The following is a 19,090-nucleotide window of genomic DNA, read 5'->3' as shown; positions in this document are numbered from 1 at the left end:
GACAAGACTACATGAAGCTACTCATGGCAAAAGATGATGCATACGAGAACAACACATCAAAGCAAGGTTAAATGAGGCCGGAAACAACATATTACAATTCCGGTAAGTCCTCATATGCAAATTTAGAAATTGGTCCAGAACTGAATAAACCTTATATTCAAGTTGTTAAACAGCAAGTTAAGATGCACCAGGATGATCTACACGAAATTCTAGTCAAGTTACATATGAAGTTTAATTAGTTTGGAGTTACGGCCTAGAAGATATGAGCAAAACAAGTTAAACATGACATTGATGCAAAATGCATTCAAACATCAAGCAAACATTCTCAAAACAAGGATTCAACATGACAAGATGAAACTACATGCAAATCTAAGCAAGTTTCATATAGAGCACACTCAAAACGGAGCAACGATTCAACACATACACTATACAAGTTTAAAGGACAAGCTGTCCAAAACAACAACTAGGCATCTAGCAAGCATCAAAACAATATGCTACAACATCTCAACATGAAAACAAAAGGAATGGGCATGAATTACAGGTAAAGCATGACAAAACACCGAGCTATCTCCAGAAAACACTATAAGATGCTCAAAAGGACATGACAAGGTTGCAAATAATAACAGTTTACAGACTTAGCAGAAATAACATCAGGTTGCAATGTTTAGAGCTATCGAACAACATGCTACAGGAACTTAACATGGAAAACAAAGGCATGGCATGCTAGTACTAAAGATAAAGAACAAAACTCCCTTAATGAACTTATTCCAAAGATCAACAGAAAAGATGGTAGCATCCATGCAAACATGGCAAATGATGTGACAGATTCAGACATGGCAGGAACAACAATAAGTAGGCATGTTTGTGAGCTTGTACCACTCACTACAGAGCAATACATGGCATGACAAGGTGACCAACAGTAATATGACATCGCGTAAGATACATACCGGGAGAACCCCAGCCTCCTCAGAGTTTAGGCGTTCCTGGCCGTCGAATCTGGTGCTTGATGCGTTGTTCGATCATGAGATGAGGAAATACAGGCCGTTGGATCGAGGCGAGACACTGTAGATTGAAACAGTGTAAAAACTTCATGCCACCGCCTGTAATTATTAGATCTCACCGAGGGCAAAGCTGGGATTTCGCATAGGCCCGCGGAACGTGTTGGCGGATGATTGGCTTGTGGATCGATGAGGCGAGGGAGAGCGACCAATCCCCATATCAACCTCCCTCGATCTCCCGTACGTCCCCTACCATCGTGTTGCCATCGTCTGTGCCGCTTGCCTCGACCCCCATTCCTGACCTCACGCTGCCCGGCGCCTCCTCCCCACACCAAGGACCTCCCCTTGCTTCGACTCTTCTTCCTATCCGGTTAGAACCGCGACGCACGGCCTCTCGTGCTCACCCGCGACCCTCAGCTGTGGCTAGGGTTTTGGGCTGGGAAGCGCCTTCGCCGCCGGCGCGGCTCCGGTGGACTCCGACGGCTCCTCTTTGTCTCCTCCCTCGCCCCCCACGTGCGGTTCCGCTTCCCGCTGGCCACGAGGTGCAGCCTTGGAGGGGCGCATCGGGCTGGGCCTCCTCTGTTTTCGGTGAGTTCATCTCCCCTCCTCCTCCTCTCCGATCTTCTCTGGCTCTCACCCTCTCCTCTCCCTCCTTTTCTCTCAGATTTGGTGCAGCAGACGTTGTGGGGTTGAGGTGTTCTCCGATGATTTGCTTATCTGCTTTATAGGTATGTTTCTGTACATTGGCTTGATATCTAAGACAAGTCTCAGGCCATAGGATTGTCATCATGTGTGTTATTTAGTTATACAGAACTGCATAACATAGAACAGTGATGCTTCTAAACGGATGTTGCCATTGACATTCTCTATACCGTGTTCCCGCTATGAGTCGGACTTTTGCTTTAGCTGCCGTCCAGGGAGTTCCAGTATAAGTCATACAACAGTATAAAAATGTTTCTGTGTAGGAAGTCGGATTTAAAAAAAAAATAGTAAGTGAGTATATGGCCTCGTGGATATTGGAGGTTTTTGCGTTTCACCACCTGTTCCATTGATTTTTGTATAGGCATCAATGTACAACACGAATTTGTGTAACTTTATACCTTGTATCTTGGTGTGTGCATATCTTGTCTTCATTCCAATTCTTTATAGATTCGAGGTTTTGTATCCATGTAGAATGCCTGCCAATGGCCTGAATATTTCAAGTCAGATTGCATGTTTTGCTTGTGAAACTTGCATCATGTTTACTCTCTTCTTGGCAAACAAGAACTACAGTGCAGTACAAGAAAGGTGAATACCCATTGCTTTATGTTAATTTCTTATTTTTTCCTGCAGACACCATTGTGTGACTGAAGTTCCTGTTTTGTTTAACTCCCCCGAAATACCAGGTGAAAGAAACCACTCAATCTCATTGCATATTGTGTATTCTTTTAGTCTTGACTGATGTTTAAATGGTAATTATTCTCTAGATCTTATTCTATAAGTACAACTCATATTTTATCTCTTACCTTTTTTGGCGGAGGTTGTAGGTCATGAGCTTGGCCGGCGCAAGAATAAACTTCGCAGGTAAGTTCAGATCACAGGAATTAAATAAGGTCTATGTGCCGTATTAACACCCAAGTATATGTATTGACATCGCTTATAATTTATCAGATACCGAGAGATGAACATCGCTTCATGAACATGGTGAATTTAGTGACAACTAAAGTAAATCCATAGGCCCAGCTTTGAGTCTGTATCAGAACTACCGCATTCTGCATTGTATTGCTACAAGCTGTCAATTATAGCGCACAGATCAGTACTAAGTCCAAGCCCTGAGCTCCTTGTTTTTTTTCCTCCCGAAGCACTTTGTCACTGTAACAAAATACACCAGGTATGCCCACTTTTGCAGCTTCCAAGTAGATCTTGGAAAAAGATGCTGCCCTCTTCGTTATTGACAGCACTTAATTGTATTGACTTGTGAATCTAGGTTTTGTTATAGTAACACATAGGCCTCGGATGATGTTTCACTGTTTCTAGGCAATTGGCACTTTGACTGCCGTGGGAGGAAGTTCTCCCCTTTGTTGTTTGTACAACTGTATATTCATATTCTATTTTGGTTTCATTAGAACCACCGGCCAATTTCGTTGTTGTATTCTGCTATGAGTTGGCTATCATCTCATTCTTCTTGAACTGCCTTGGGTTCAGCAATCACTAGGAAACAGTGAGCAACCTTTATATACTCTTAAGTATATGTATCATGATTTTTCATTGTTTGTTCAATCATGCACGTGACTCTAAATTAGGTGATACTTTCACCAGTGTAAATCTGTAATATGGTTGCGCATTGTAATCTTGGCAGGTTTGACTGTTTAAGTAAGCAAGTCCTTGCTATAGTCATGTCTGCTGTGCACTGGCCTGCTCCTTCTACTGGGTCTGGCATTCCATTCTAACTACACACCTAATATAACATGGTGTCGTTGCAGGTTGTGTAGTTTACACTCTACATTAGTTTATCTAGCTATTTACAACTCACTCTGATCTAATTAGGTAAACCTTGAACACAAGCCATCTACTATTGGACAAGGCATGATCTAATCAGATAAATCTTGAACATAAGCCTCCTACTGTTGATGTCATGTTGGCAAGGCAGATATCTCCTTCTTTCATCTTATATTTATTTGCAAATGCCCCCCATCCCTTGGTAATGGACGTCAGTTCGCTCAACTGATGAACCTTTAACCTGACATTGAAGTCAAACATCGTCGCTTCGCTCTCTAGCTGAAGGCGGATGAGCCTTTTTATTTCTTTTGCATGCGGGAAACTACACACCTTAGTATATTCCTTGCACAATACCCACTCATAAATTCACAGATTCAGATCAATGGATGATTCAAAGGAAATAGTCAGTGCTAACTGATTATTTTCCATGTAGTGTTATCTGTGATTGGAGAGACAAAAATTGTAATGAAGGAGATAACTCATGGTGCCTGCAACTATCCCCTAAAACCCGTTCGCATCGAGGAGCTTAGGAATATCTGGCAGCATGTTGTTTGGTCCGTTGAACTACATGGAAAATTTATCTCTGCTGTCAACCATCTTGGAATTGACAATAAGAACTTACCAGTACCTTCCTTCTCTGTAGCTACTTTTTTCTGGAGTAATTTTGTTGCTCACTATTCTTTCATGTTTATGCAGAAGGTGTGCCGAAAAGGATACTTGAGCTCACGAATGCTGAGAAACTCATTAGGAAAAATGTTGCAAGTCGTCTATAGGCAAGCCACTTAATTAACTTTCTTGTAGTTATCAGCAGATCAGTACCTTGTGCGTTCCATACTTGCTGGGCTTTATCTGTACTGCAGCCAACATCTAGGCATTCAGAGATAATAGTGCTTAGAAAAAGTTGTAACTAAGAGATAACTTTTGCTGTGTGTGGCTCTATGCATTATATATTCTGCAACTTCTATTAAGTTTTTTTCCTAATAAAACGCAAAGGACCTTTGCGTTTCATTTCATTCAAAAGAGAGTGGAAATGCAATAGGTTTCTAGAAACAAGAAAAGTGACATGCCATGTCTATTGATCTTACTCCATGGGGTATCCCATCAACGTCCGAGGTTTCACAAGAAAATGAGTTTCTTGCATTCTCATGTTAAAAAGAATTACAAAGAAACCAAGCAGAATATGATGTCAAAGCTTTAAGTTGTTATTCGGTTCATCCACCTATATATCAAGGTTTGTCGAAAGTTATCAACTTCTGCTTTGTATCCTGCATTTCTGTTTGTGCAAGAAATCCAATTGGAATTTGTCTGTTCTCGTTCGCATGTACTTTCTTTTGTTGCTTATATATATATTTCAACCACTTACTTATGTTGTCTCTAAATCATTTTGACGACTCAGGTTGACCACGCTATTGTGATAATCTTGGCCAGGATCACTTTATATCATGTTGAACCACCTTGGAATTCGTAGAGACTTTTATCATCGAAGGATGTACTCACAGAACACAATGAGTGGGTTATGCCTTTCTACACTTCTGTCCATAGCAGTGGGATATGTTTTCTGCACTGCGCGGCTACCCTCTAATGTATGTTTCCTGCACTGTGCAGCTACCCTCTAATGCACTACTCAACCTTCAGTCTCTTTATGAAAAAATGACTTGATCTAATTATTATGAATGACATGTGGGTGTGTTGCTTTCTATATAAATGACTTGCTCTATTTTTTGATCTATCAGACTCTGTGTTTTTAGTCCATTCGTTTTTGCCAAACTTATGCCTCAAGTGTTGAGCTACCCTGTGAAATTTCTTGGATTTGTTTAGGTCGCGATGGCTGACGAAGAGATCTCGGTTTATGGCTCGCTAGGTTCAGCTAGTTCCACTAACAGCTGTCTCCGAGCACTTGCATAGGTCAGCTGATATACGTCACGTCCCCTCTTTGGTTTTACTAGACTGCTGCAAAAATATGATCAGTGTGACTCCGCAATTTTTATAATCAAAGGAAGTACTCACATATGTAAACACTGATATAGGGTTTGTAGATGCTTAGAGATAGCAGTAAATGAGTAGTAATATTTTGATCCAGACAGTGTGATGATTTAAACTCTGTTTTCTATATGACCTTCATGTAGTTGATTGCTTTGTTTTCACTATTGCTACTGCATGATTTGTTCAGAGAGAGTTGCCAACTGAGCTTATATTTTTGTTAACTTACTGAATGATAACCAGACTAACCTTGCCATCTGTTTTTTGTCGAAAGAACTTGAATTGTTTTCTGAACTTGCACTAAATATGTTCATGTTTGTGTTCCAATTGGATGTTTTTTTTTGGTAACTGATATTTGATTCCAGATTATCTATTTTTTTTAAGTAGTACATGTTCATGTTTGCATATCAGTTGGAAGCCAAAAATATTTCTGTTAAAGTACTGCAAGATAACCAGACTCACCTTTGCATATACATTTTGTTCAAAAAAATGAATCATGCACTGGACTTGCACTAATTATGTTCATGTTTGTGTTTCCGTGGGAAGCAAAATTCATTTCTGGTAAATTAATGCAAGGTAACAAGACTCACCTTTGCATATATATTTTAGTTGAAAGAGAATTGAACCATATATGTTGTGTACCGATAAAGTTATATATTGGTTCCTTCTGTTGCTTTATTTAGCTTCTATTGGTTGTGTTTCTCACGAAAACTAACTTATGTTGAGTTTCTATTGGTTATGTCTCTGTCCAGGTTGAGTTGAGCATATGTATGCCTACCTCAGTCGATGAGGTTTCTCTACCTTCGCTCTATGACGCAGATTGATTTCTTTTCTAGGCTTTTACTGTATCATGTGGCTGTACCATTGTTGCATGTCTCTAATTGTTTATGTTGCTGAAATCACAACCACTAATACTATGTTGTTGATAGATAGAAGATTTTAGAAGCGCATTGTTTCAGAATTAAGAAATTTATGTCTCTGATATGGAAGTATGTATTATGTTGTTGTTGCCAAGATCTAGCATTCTAATTGTTGATCCTTTTCTAGAGAATAAGATCCCATGGTCATTTATGTTGTCACTGCGTAGGCGAAAATAATTATGTGTGGTTTCATGGACTCTTACCTTATTGATGGGCACCATGCAGAGTTTGAGGAGATGTAGGCCAGCGTGTGACCTCTCTCGCTTTTCAAGTCACCGCTGAGCCGCCTTCTTTGCTTCAGAGGCTTCTTGTGTCACCATAGGTTTGTGATTCTTATCTGTTACCCTTTGTAGGCCATGTAGAATACTAAGATAAAATAATTTTAATTTTATCTTTTATATTCTTTTATGTTAAAGAGGCTACACTGTATCCAGATCACTGTATATTATCCAGAGTGATTCTCCTTCATATAGACCAGATTATTTTCTCCCTGTCCATGAGACGCACTATTTGAATAGATTGCCTAACACGCTATGTCCTTTAGCAGATCCGGCCGTGTGTCACAACATGCAACCAAATCAAATGAAGGAGTGTGGACAAAGTTATATATCATTGGCCATGCCGCCAAATGCGATCCAAAATCGAGCGGATGAAGGTGTGTGGACAAAGTTATATATCCAATAGTCAACCATGTAGTTTACTATTGTGCAGTATCAAAAACAGTGTACATACTATGACCTGCTTTTGATTTCTATCATACCAAACCTTGCTTAGGTATTTCATGTCACATTGTATAACAAATGCACTAATGGCATGTAGATAGGGCCATTTTTAGATATTTTACAGGGTGATTATTGTAGTATCTACCATTACCTACTCTTTGAGTAATATCAGATATATTTCCATCTTGGGGTATATTGAGTAATATCAGATGTTAATTGAAAAAGAGCTATATCAGGGGTTTGATCATTGAGTTTTTTTGATTAATTGCTTGATATACTCTCTGCATTTCCATCTTTAATAGATACGCATGTGGGAGTTGGGTTTCGGCAAGTAGCACCTCTTTGATTAAGTTGTCTTGTTACATGTGCTAAACTTGATATCCTATTAATGCATCAAGCGGCTTGATCTTCACTGCTTGGTCATATCGGTTGGACTGGCACCCTCGCGCCAAGGCGCATTATCGATCTAGCATTTATGAAGCTAAGCATGGCAAAAGCAAGTTCATAGGGTGCATGGATCACCAGCAAAACACATGGCAAAACTGAACTTAATGATAACAGGCTGACAACAACATTGTTTAGCAATTTGAGAGCAAGATTACAACAAGGTAGAGCAGACTATAAATGCAACCAGGGGCATGGGTTGATAGAGCATGACATGTATAATAAAACATCCTTAGTGAACATCTCCAGATTATGCATAGAATGACTTGTAGAAGCAGGTTTACATAGCATCATGATGTAACAGATTCAGCCTAACAAAACAGAAACAACAAGTACCCTACTTCACGAGCTTGATGCATTCACTACAAGACTCACAAAAATACATGGATTGCACTACTGTAAAGATGGCATGATGTAGCTCAAAACTCATGTGGACATCAAACTCATAGGATGTACACACAAAATGGAATGAAACAGACAAATCACCAAGTTCTGTTAACAAACAGCAGTTAACATCATATAGCACTCTTGCAACGATAATTCAGGCATTAAGATGGATTCAAACAAGCATGGCAGAATGGAACAAAATGAAGACCACATCAAGATGAACATTTTGATATATTACACGCACAAAATGGAGCAGCGCATAAGAAGTTATGGCATGATGAACTTAGCACCAGAGTGCAAATATTTTAGGGACTTAGTGGAAAATATACCCTCGCAGAAAAATGGACGGAGTCGACCCGCGACGAGGAGATCCGGGATGGGGTGCGCCGTCCGGCGACGGGTGGCGGAACCGCGGGGCTCGGGCGCGGGTGCTCGGGGCGCCGGCGGCAGAGGCCGGACGCCGGCGCGGAGGGCGGCGGTGCACGGCGGGGCGAGGCGCGCGACGGCGGCGAGAGCTCTGGGGCGCGGGGTGAGGCCGGCGGGCGGCGGCGCTAGGCGCTTGGGGCGGTGGCGACGGGAGCCAGGCCGCGGGGGTGGCGAGTGGGGAGGCGCCGGCAGGGTTCCAGCGAGGCGCGTAGGCGGTGCGCGGTGCGAGGCGCCCGGGTGGCGGCGGGCGGCGCGCGGGCCGGGAGGGCCCGATCCGGGCTCTCCGGGCCGCGGTGGCGGGGACGGCGGGGGTGGACACGTGTTGGCACGGGATTCGCTGCGGTGGACGGCGCGTACGTGTCCGGCGGGATTGGACATGTCCGGTGGGCGAGAGGGAGGTTTGATCTAGGGTTTGGACACAAATTTCGGAGGGGGGTGTTTATATAGGTAGAGGGAGCTAGGAGAGTCCAAATGAGGAGCGGTTTTCACCCACACGATCGTGAGCGAACGACCGAGAGCATGGAGGGGGTTTGGATGGGCTCATGGGCTGTGGTGAAGAGGGGCTGTGCTGCAAAGAGAGAGGGGTTTCAGGCTACGCGGTTAACCGTTGGGGCATCAAACGACCTTCAAATGGAACGAAATTTGACGGGCGGTCTACCGGTGATATACCAAGGCCACTCGGCAAATCTCGGCCCATTCCTAGAATGATTTTTATCACGCTCACGAAACAAGGTCTGAGAGGGGCGACGGGCGCGTGCTAGAGTGTCGGGGCTCAGAACGAACAACGGAGAGAACCGGGGGAACCTGAACGGATGCAAGTTTTGAAAAACATGCAGATGAAATGCAGATGATAACATGGCAAAATGCAACACGCAAGCAAATGACATGGTAACAACGATGAATAACTGGAAGACACCTGGCGCATCGAATCTGGGGCGTTACAGCATTGCATGCATTTGACTTATTGTTATTTCTAACCTGTTAATGGTTGTGAGTGTAGATGGCTCCGGTGTTGTATCCATGTCAGTTGCAGCTGATGCCCTACACTTCTCCGCATCTCCTTCGTAGCATGTGGCATCGACTGTACCCTCACGATGACGACCCAGCATATCGGGTGTACCGGGAGCATCTAGCCGACTCCGTGTATGAGTATCACGCCGTGGTTACTCTGCGCACCAGTTCATCAGCGGGTTCTTACACTCGTACCTCTTGGAGCAGTTATGCATCCACTGCTGTCAGGCCGTCCAGTATGTTGCATTCGAGATTCTTGTTGAGTTACGCTATGCTGAGGCTCGGATGCAGAACCACCCATGTTTTCGTTTCTACCCATCCCTGCATGATGATGGTCGTGTTCGCTTTCATTCCGTTGATGTGGCGTCTGATAGTGACACTAGCCACCTTTCTCGATATATCACTGCTAGTTATCTTCTGATTCACGAGTCTGCTCGAGAGCTAAATCGTGCTCGTTCTGCTTTAGCCGCCGCAAGACTACCCTACTCCACCTTCTATGGGATTAACTCCTTATATTGTGCCCAATTCAAGCTCGCATATTTCTCCGGTTACTCCCACAAGTAACTTGGGCACCTCGACGGTGAACCCACACAATGCTCCAGCTAAGTGGGCGTCTCTTCTTGCTGCCCCCGCAGCTCCCATACTCCCTTCTCGTTCTGCACCTACCCCTGAGGGAGAGCCCTCGAGTCAGCGTCGTCATTTTACCTTTAACCTGGAGGTTTTGGTTGGAGTCCTTAGTTCAGGATCTGTGTCTGACTCAGGAGAGGATCTGGCAGCACCAGCAGAGTCCTAGAGCATCTGAGTATCAGCAGTGGTCATGTGATGTACGGATGTAGTTGTATGAGCCATGATGCATGTATGCGAGTAGTCGCACCCGTCATGATGTTTACCTTTCATGTATGAGTCTCTGTATAATTATGTTCAAAAAATTTATTCGATCCCTGTGTTTTTCAGTTCGTTCGCTTTTCCGGGATGTTTCTCATGATTGGATGTTTCTCATCTCGGTTGCTCTTATTGGGAAAAATAAACTGTAGGATGACGCGAGGAGGCAGCAGCACGCATGCTTGTGAGGATGTCCTTGTTCGTCATTCAGCAAGACAGGCAGGACACTCCCCCGAGCCATATCTGCAACCACCGCCTCCACCGCCAAATCCACCCTTCACTAAACAAATTATGCGAATGTTTGAGGAAAGAAGGAATAATGATCTGATTGAGTTATTAAAAAGTTGGCAAGCTATGGTTGGACAGAATGGAAATCCAAATGGGCATCACTCCCAGCTGTCAGATTTTCAAAGGACTAAGCCTCCCAGTTTCAGTCAAGTGGTTGACACTTTGGAAGCAGATGATTGGTTGTGATCCATTGAGAAGAAACTTGAAGTTGCTCGCACTGATGAAGCTGACAAGGTTCCGTTCGCTACCCAGTATCTTGAAGGAGCTGCTGCTATATGGTGGGATAATTCTAAAGCTCTATGGCCTGTGAGAGAAGAAATTACATGGAATAATTTCAAGGAACAATTTCGTAAGTATCATATTCCAGCTGGTATCATGAAGGTCAAGCGACGTGAATTTCTTGGTCTCACTCAAGGCAGTCTGTCAGTAAGTGAATATTTGCACAAGTTCAACCATCTGGCCTGTTATTCCCTTTATAATGTGGCCACGGAAGAAAGAAAGATCGACAGGTTCCTTGGAGGATTAAATCAACACCTAAGGAGTGCTCTCTACATGCTCGACTTTCCAGATTTTCAGTCTCTTGTGAACAAGGCTCTCATTGCAGAAGGAGAATGCAAGCCTGTGCAAGACAACCGCCCCGCAAATAATGACCACAAGCGCAAATTTGAGCCAAAGAAGAACGGCAGCCCATTCAGAAGGCCCGTACCTGGCAATAGACTCAAGTGAAGTGTAAACCAAATTGGCAGCAGAATGTGAACAAGACCACTACTCAAGTCAAGAATCTTGTGACCAGTCTAGTGCATGAGGAACGTCAGCGCAACAACAACGTCTGCTTTAATTGTGGCCTGACTGGACATTATGCCAAGCAGTGTCCCAAGAAGTCAAATGCCCCGTTTCGGCCGCAAGTCAATCACATGGGGCCATATCATAACCAGAAGCTCATCCAAGGGCAAGTTCATAATCTCTCCGCGGAAGAAGCGCTGGAAAACCCCGAAGTCATCATTGGTATGTTTCTCGTTAATAACATACCTGCAATAATTTTATTTGACTCGGGGTCTTTCCACTCTTTTATTTCTCAGAGTTTCGTTAAAAAGGGCAACCTGGTGCATGTAGCTCCCACTTGCGCAGGGTCCAGGGAAGGGTCCGACCACTTTGGGTCTATAGTATGCAGCCTTTCCCTCTCAGAGTTTCGTTGCCCAAAACAAATTTTCTAGCTCTCTTTTGGGAAAGAATATGGTGGTTCAATCCTCGGGATCCGTGATCAAAAGCCATCTGGTCTGCAAAAATTTGGAAATTGATATCAAGAGAGTCCGTTTTCCAACCACTTTGATAGTCATCGAGTCTGCCAAGTTGGATGTTATTTTGGGAATGAACTGGTTGACTTAGTATCAAGTATGCATAAATTGTGCGACCCGAGAAGTCACCCTGATAAATCAGGTGGACCAAGCCATAAAATTTATTGCCCGCAAAGGTATACCAAAAAGGGAGATGGTCTTCACTGCATTAGCTGAAGAATTGGATCAGTTGGGGATATAACTACTGAGTATAAACCGCCCAGGAGGGGCCGGGCTATGCTCATCCGTATTGAAGCCCATGAAGACAAGGAATATGATGCTTTACTATTGAAGCTTAGAGGCCTAGAGCCCAAGGGCGGATTAGGGCTCATAGACATAAACCGCCATGAGATATCTAACTTGTGTTGTAAGTTAGGGAAAGATAGAAACCGAGCCGGACACATGCATGAGCCGGCCTCGGTATTCTGTAAACCGCCGGGCGTCAACCTGTGTATATAAAGGGACGACCCGACGATGGTTTAAGGACAAGAGATAACAACTCGAGAGATAGGTAAAGCGGATTCGCTCCCTGCTCATCGAGACCCCATAAATTCCACCACAACTGGATCGTAGGCTTTTACTTTACCGCAAGGGGCCGAACCAGTATAAAATCCCCGTGTCCTTTGTCCGGTTTAACCCCTTTAAGCTAATCTCTTTGCGATGGCTCCACGACTAAGTCCTCTCACTAGGACATCTGACGTGTTAATTCCACGACAGTTGGCGCCCACCGTGGGGCTATCGCACGATGGTTTCGAGTTCTTGAAGGGAAACTTTGAAGGTCTCAAGGGATACGCGGTTGGCCGGATGACCAAGAGTCATCGCGGCAAGCTCTACATCGACCACGCAGGCTGGGGCCCCGAGGCCGGCTCAATCGAGTATGGGTACCGGGTCCCCTTTGGCGGAATTCACGTTTTCATCGGCAAGATCGGCGAACCGGGCCCTGAGCCGGACATCTGCACCGACCTCGTCGAGACGGCTCAGCGTGCGAGCCCTGCCCGGGTTCAGCCTTCCATGAAGCGTGCGTTCGTGGGATTCATCCATGGTGCAGAATCTGAACCGGTATCTGTGGGTGAAATGGTCGTTTACTCAGATGGCGAATCATCCACCGGCGATACCGCGTCACTATACCAGCTAGAAGATGGCCAGTTCGGGGGCTGTTCCGATGGCGACAGTATTCCGGACCCCTTTGAACCGCCAAACCGGGTTGCAATCTTCATGGTCGGTGCACAGCCCACATTGCAATCTTCAACTGCAGCAGCAATGACTTCCGGATCAGCACCAGAGGCAGGAGGCCCCATGCGCCGGCTGACCCAAGTTCTGTCCAGTTTATGGGACGCCTGGACGACACTGTTGACCACAGCAGTTACCCCGGAGACTCAAGATCGCCTAATGCGGAGGTCACAAAGTTGCGGGATCAGATAACTCAGGCCCAGGAGGACTTGTCGGCTGAGGAAACCAGGATGGCTGATGAGCGGTCCGCTTTAGATGCCCAGTCACAGCGGATTCAAGCAGAAAATTACCGGCTCCTGCTAGATCAGAACACTTTGAATGAGGTCTTGAGGAGGAGGCACCGGTCCCGTCTACCGCCGGTTTACAAAGCAATGAATCTCTTCAACACACCAGGAGCTGGACCCAGTAATCCGGTAGCAGTAAACCGGATTGAGGCACCTGGGACAGGAGCGTCGGATCAGCCACCGGTGACGGACCCGCTTCGACGAACAGATAGCCCGTCGCAATACATGCCGACCCCACCGGGTCACTTCTCCACCCCTTTGGATAATATGATTGTTGCGACGTCCCGATTGGCAGCTATTCCAATGGAGGGTGAGTCTCCAGCGACGGTCGAAACGTGGCGGGCCAGGTATCTCCTTCAAACCGCCATGGTATAGTAGCAGGCCTATTCATATAGCCGAGATAGAATCCATTCAACCCCTCGCCCGAGCAAGAGCTACAGCAGGCACATTGATGAACCAGATGTGTCAAGCAGTGCGCAGAACCGTGACACCCCTCGAGGGCCTAATCCGGCGCGCGGAGGTATGAATGCCCAGGATGTGGTGAACCATGGTAGAGCGCATCGGGAGGCAGAGTTAGCAGCGCAGTTGGCAGCATAGTACGCGAATCATCAACCCGCTCCGGTTCAACCGACAGCGTCAGACGAACGAGGACTGGCTTTCAGCTCTTGGGGGTTCCGTGTCTCACTCCAACTCTACGTAATGTGCGGTTACCCAAGGATTTTAAGGGCCCGTGTAAGGTGCCTAATTACACCGCCGATTTACCCCCCGAGTCATGGGTTGAGAGTTATGAGATGGCGATGGAGATGCTGGATGTGGACGAAGCGGCGTGTGCAAAGTACTTCACCATGATGTTGGATGTAATGGCTCACACTTGGTTAAAAAGTCTGCCTGTTAATTCGGTCGGTTCATGGGATGAGTTGAAGACCCGGTTTATAGCAATCTTCAAAGACACGTGCAAGCAACCCATGTCAATCGTGGATCTGGCCGATTGTGTCCAAGGAGAAGGCGAATCAACGACTCATTGGGTGTGCCGGGTTTCGGAAATCCTGCATTCGTCGGACCGCATCAACGCTGACTTGACAATCATAACATTGGAGGGCAATTGCTGGTTTAAGCTATTGAAGTTGAAGTTGGGACGACCCAAGCGTCACTGCAATGACATGCGAACACTTATGGCAGCATTGGTTAAGTATGCTGATTCTGATAATTCCAAGGATCCCTAGTCTGACGATGAGAAGCCAGAGAAGGGAAAGAAGAATATCGGCGCAAAAGGGCAGCAACAGAACCAGGCGAGCCATGGGAATAACGGTAAGCACAAGGCGGACAATAATTCTGATTTTGTGGCTAACACCAATGTACAGGGTAATAATCAGCGCTGTAAGGGTAAACCGCCCCCACGGGGTGGGGGTTCAGGTATGAATCTGGAGCGTTTGTGAACCAGCCCTGCCCAAAGCACGGGACGCAAGAGAAGCCAGCTACGCACTTATGGAAAGATTGTTTTATTATGCGAGAGTTCAAAAACTCAGATCTCTTCCAGTATGATCATGGACCATCTAGCGGTTCAGGACCCGGGTTTCACGGGCCGGGTTATGGTGGAGGTAACTCCGGTTCAGGTTTTCAAGGTAACCAAGGTGGACAGGGCAATCAAGGTAATTAGGGCAACCAAGGTGGTTATAATCAACAGGGGAATCAACAACAGCAGCAGTCGGGTTATCAGAGTAACCCGAAGCAGTTGAATGGTGGACATTATCATGTCTTCACTACTAGTCTGTGCAAGCGCGACCACAAGCTTCATAAGAGGGCAGTAAACTCCGTTGAACCAGCTGTGCCCCGTTATTTGCGCTGGTCGGAACAGCCCATTGTGTGGAGTCAAGAAGATCATCCGCCCTGGGTTGATAATCTGGGTTATCTAGCGTTGGTGGTCGCGCCAGAGGTTGGACGTTATAAGTTCACCAAGGTGCTCATGGACGAAGGGAGCAGTATCAACATCTTGTATTATGAAACCTTCCGGCGTATGGGGTTAACGTATAAGAATCTTAAGCCATCAACACCATTTTTCACGGTGTGGTGCCTGGTAAATCGGCCTATCCGGTCGGTAAGATAGCTCTAGAGATGGTTTTTGGAGATGATTATGATTCAAGATCAGAGACATTGACCTTTGAAGTGGTAAAAATCAGAAGTCCGTACCATGCCCTGTTTGGACGGTCGGTCTATGCTAAGTTCGTGGCAAGGTCGTGTTATGTTTATCTACAACTTAAGATGTCGGGTCATAAGGGGACCATCACGGTTCATGGCAGCCGCAAGATTGCTTTGGAGTTTTTCAATGATTATGCTGCATGGGGAGGGGCAAGAGTGTCATGGACAGCACCTATTTATATTCTTGAGGCAAATTTTGCTGAGCACATGCCGCAAGATGAGGACTGGATACCAGTCAATGGAAACCCTCATCCCCTACCTGGTGTGCCTTTTCTTGAACTTCCACAGTTTGTTTTGCCACCATATCCTACTTTAGGATGGAATGAGCCACCTCCTCTAGAGCAACCTGCCATGGGGGACAATAATTGGGATAATGCAGTTTGGGGAGAAGAGGAAGAAGTGCAGAATGAGGCTGAAGTGGAGCAAGAATCTATGCCAGTTGTTACTGCTGCTGGTCATGAGCAACCAGTTGCTGTGGACAATAATATTGTTCCAGATTATAATCCTGATGATTGGGCCTTAGTGGTCTATAAGCCAAATCCACCTGCTACTGAGAATGGCCCTTACATGGATGCAAATTTTGTGGTGGAGGAAGTCATAGATGCTCAACAACTGTTTGTTCCAGATGGCAATACTGCTAAAGTGGTTTTTGGGCCAGAGTTGCCCCTAGATATGATCTTCAGAAGGAATTTTGAAACCATACTGCATACTGACATTTGCTATGAAATCCCTAAGCCTCTACAGGTGTTGCCACTGCAGTCTGCTTTGCTGTCCAAGAGAAGCCGGGACTTGGCATTTGAGGTGCCAAGATTGACCTACTATAGCAATGAAGTGGAGCACAGGCCTGTGGCAGGGACTCTCTTTCCTGCACAAGAGAATGACTCATCCTCTGTTTGTGTTGCAGAATAGTCTGCAGGTGATCAGAGAAAGGTTCGAAGGCCCAGGAAAACTATGGCTCCCACTCCTGTTGTTGAAACCTCTATCAGAAGGTGTACTCGTGGATCCTTGCAGAGAGATGGTTTTAAACCAACTTTTCAAGAGTTACCAATGCAGTCTAAGAGGAGGAAGCCGAAGTCAAAGTCCTTTTCAGCTACTGTGACTCAGAGATGCAGGTGGAACATGTTGAAGATCTTCCACCACCAACCCCTATTTCAAAGCTGCGGCGGATTGGCCAGGAGCTGGGCATTGCAAAGGATTTGATCTCTGTGGAACAGCTTATGGCTGATCCCTCTACTCCCACAACACATGGTGCAGATGTTTAGTCCTATGCTGATTATTTGGGGGTGGCAGGTGTTTGGTTTTTCCCTTCAGTTATCAAGGCTTTTGTTCTTCATTATTCCATGTAATAATCAACATGTATCTTGCTGTACAAGTGTGCTTGTTAATGTTGGTGGCATTAAGTGCCATCAGGATGTCCTTTCTACTCTTAATGGTTCTAATGAGTAATGCTTGTACGAATTGGAGTGTTTTGTGCTGGAATGTTAGGGGTTTAAACTCTGAAGCTAGGCAAAGAGCAGTCAGGCAGAAATTGGATGAGAGCCTTTGTGTTGTTGCATGCTTCCAAGAGACAAAATGTGCCTCTTTTGATTTCAGGTCTATTAGATCTTTCTGCCCTAAAAGATTTGATAGTTTTGCTTTTTCCCCTTGTGAGGGTGCCTCTGGGGGTATTTTAATAGTGTGGAATTCCTCTGTATTTTGGGGCACTGTCATTGAGATTCAACACTTTGCAGTTGTAGTTCAGTTCATCTCAAAACAAAATAATGAGCAATGGTCTCTTGTTTTTGTGTATGGCCCATGCCAAGGAGAGGCCAGGAACATCTTTGTCAGTTGGTTATATAACTTGCATATACCCATGGGTGAAAATTGGCTTGTGGTGGGTGATTTTAACTTTATAAGATCTCTGGAAAATAGGAATTTATCAGGGGTGATCTAAATGATATTTTCATCTTTAATGAAATAATTTCCCACCTTGGCCTGCTTGAGCTGCACTTAAGGGAAGATCTTATACATGGTCTAATATGTAGGATAATCCCTTGTTAGACAACTTGATTGGTTCTTTATCTGCTGATTGGATCACATCTTATCCCATGACTGAAGTGATTCCCTTGGCTAGAACTGCCTCTGACCATGTTCCATGTGTGGTCACAATTAAGACCTCAATTCCTAAATCCTCTATATTTAGGTTTGAGAATTATTGGGTTGAGCTTGAGGGGTTTATGGAGTGTGTAAAGCATGCATGGCAAAAACATCCTCACAAATCTCATATTACTGCCAGAATTGCAGATAAGTTTAAAACTTTGAGAGGGGCTCTTAAGAGATGGCAACTGAATATCTCTAAACTCAAAGTGTTGATCTCAAGGTGCAATGAGGTAATTTTGTGCCTTGATGGCCTTGAAGAGGTTAGACCTTTATACAGACCTGAATTTAATTTCAGGAAGGTGGTGAAATTGCATGTGGAAAAGCTGTTACATCTTTAGTTTTTCTATTGGAAAAAGAGGTGTACAATCAGGTATATCAAACTTGGAGGGGAGAACACCAATTTTTTTCATGCTATGGCCACTGAGGGGCATAGAAGAAATTCCATTGCTTCCTTGAAAGATGTTGATGGATCTGTGGTCTCTAATCACTCTCAGATGGAGGGCATCATATGGAGTTGCTTTTAAAATAGAATGGGAGTTTCTGCTGGAATTGTTATGGGCTTTGATTTGACTGCTTTGCTTGAGCCAGTTGATGGGTTAGATTTTCTAACTGAAACATTTACAAAAGAGGAAATGGATGATGTTGTCAAGCATATGCCCATAGATAAAGCCCCTGGAGCAGATGGTTTTAATGGGTTATTTTTTAAAATGCTGGCACATTATTTGTCAAGATTTTTATGATCTGGCTGAAGCTTTCCATAGTGGCATAGCAAATCTGGAAAATATAAATGGTTCCTATATCACACTCATCCCCAAGAAGTTGGCTCCTGAAGGTGTTGGAGATTATAGACCAATTTCCTTGACTGGGATGGGCCTCAAATTCTTATCCAAGATGGCTGCCAATAGGTTTCAGAGGATAATTATGAAATGTATACATAAGAACCAATATGGTTTCATCAAAAGCAGGACCATCCAGGACTGTATTGGCTGGTCACTTGAATATTTGCATCAATGCCATCAGTCAAAGAGACCTATTGTTATTCTCAAATTGGATTTTGAGAAAGCCTTTGATTCCATTGAGCATGAAACTATTCTTTTAATTCTGAAGCATAAGGGTTTTTATCATAAATGGATTTCTTGGGTCAAGCAGTTGCTATCAACTGGAACATCTTCTGTTCTTTTGAATGGAGTACCTGGCAGACAGTTCCTATGCAAAAAGGGAGTTAGACAAGGGGATTGTCTTTCACCCTTACTTTTTGTGATTGCTGCAGACTTGTTACAATCAGTTGTGAATGATATGTTCAAAAAGGGAATTTTAAAGATGCCTATCCCATGTCATGACCAAGACTATCCTATAGTCCAATATGCTGAT

General features: G+C 44.7%; 1 protein-coding gene and 1 long non-coding RNA gene across 36 annotated transcripts in view; both read left to right on the top strand.

Annotated features, from left to right (window-relative positions):
- Positions 1–1,202: 1,202 nt before the first annotated feature.
- Positions 1,203–4,254, top strand: LOC123157891 (uncharacterized). Of its 7 annotated transcripts, none has more exons than XR_006479195.1 (8): positions 1,203–1,586; positions 1,663–1,726; positions 2,331–2,383; positions 2,525–2,561; positions 2,649–2,868; positions 3,337–3,460; positions 3,910–4,030; positions 4,173–4,250. It is a non-coding gene; the product is annotated as an uncharacterized lncRNA (long non-coding RNA). The 7 variants fall into 7 exon arrangements; XR_006479193.1 differs by having other exon boundaries at positions 3,910–4,100; positions 4,173–4,226; XR_006479189.1 differs by lacking the exon at positions 3,337–3,460.
- A 612-nt stretch (positions 4,255–4,866) lies between these two features.
- The window catches only part of LOC123157887 (uncharacterized), a 35,272-nt gene continuing 21,048 nt past the window's right edge, over positions 4,867–19,090 (top strand). For 5 of the 29 annotated variants that reach the window (XR_006479170.1, XR_006479171.1, XR_006479165.1 and 2 more), the window contains exons 1-3: positions 4,874–5,059; positions 5,295–6,698; positions 6,924–7,031. The gene's annotated coding sequence lies outside the window, so the exon portion shown is untranslated. Of the gene's footprint in view, positions 5,060–5,294; positions 6,699–6,920; positions 7,032–9,355; positions 9,785–10,400; positions 11,542–11,615; positions 12,584–19,090 lie in introns of those variants that run through there. The other 24 variants (XR_006479167.1, XR_006479160.1, XR_006479187.1 and 21 more) reach the window with 23 other exon arrangements.

The sequence above is a fragment of the Triticum aestivum genome, chromosome 7B (assembly GCF_018294505.1).
Source record: "Triticum aestivum cultivar Chinese Spring chromosome 7B, IWGSC CS RefSeq v2.1, whole genome shotgun sequence".
Taxonomy (NCBI): domain Eukaryota; kingdom Viridiplantae; phylum Streptophyta; class Magnoliopsida; order Poales; family Poaceae; genus Triticum; species Triticum aestivum.
The sequence above is the reverse complement of the archived record's forward strand: the minus strand, read 5'-3'. Positions and strand labels throughout refer to the sequence as shown.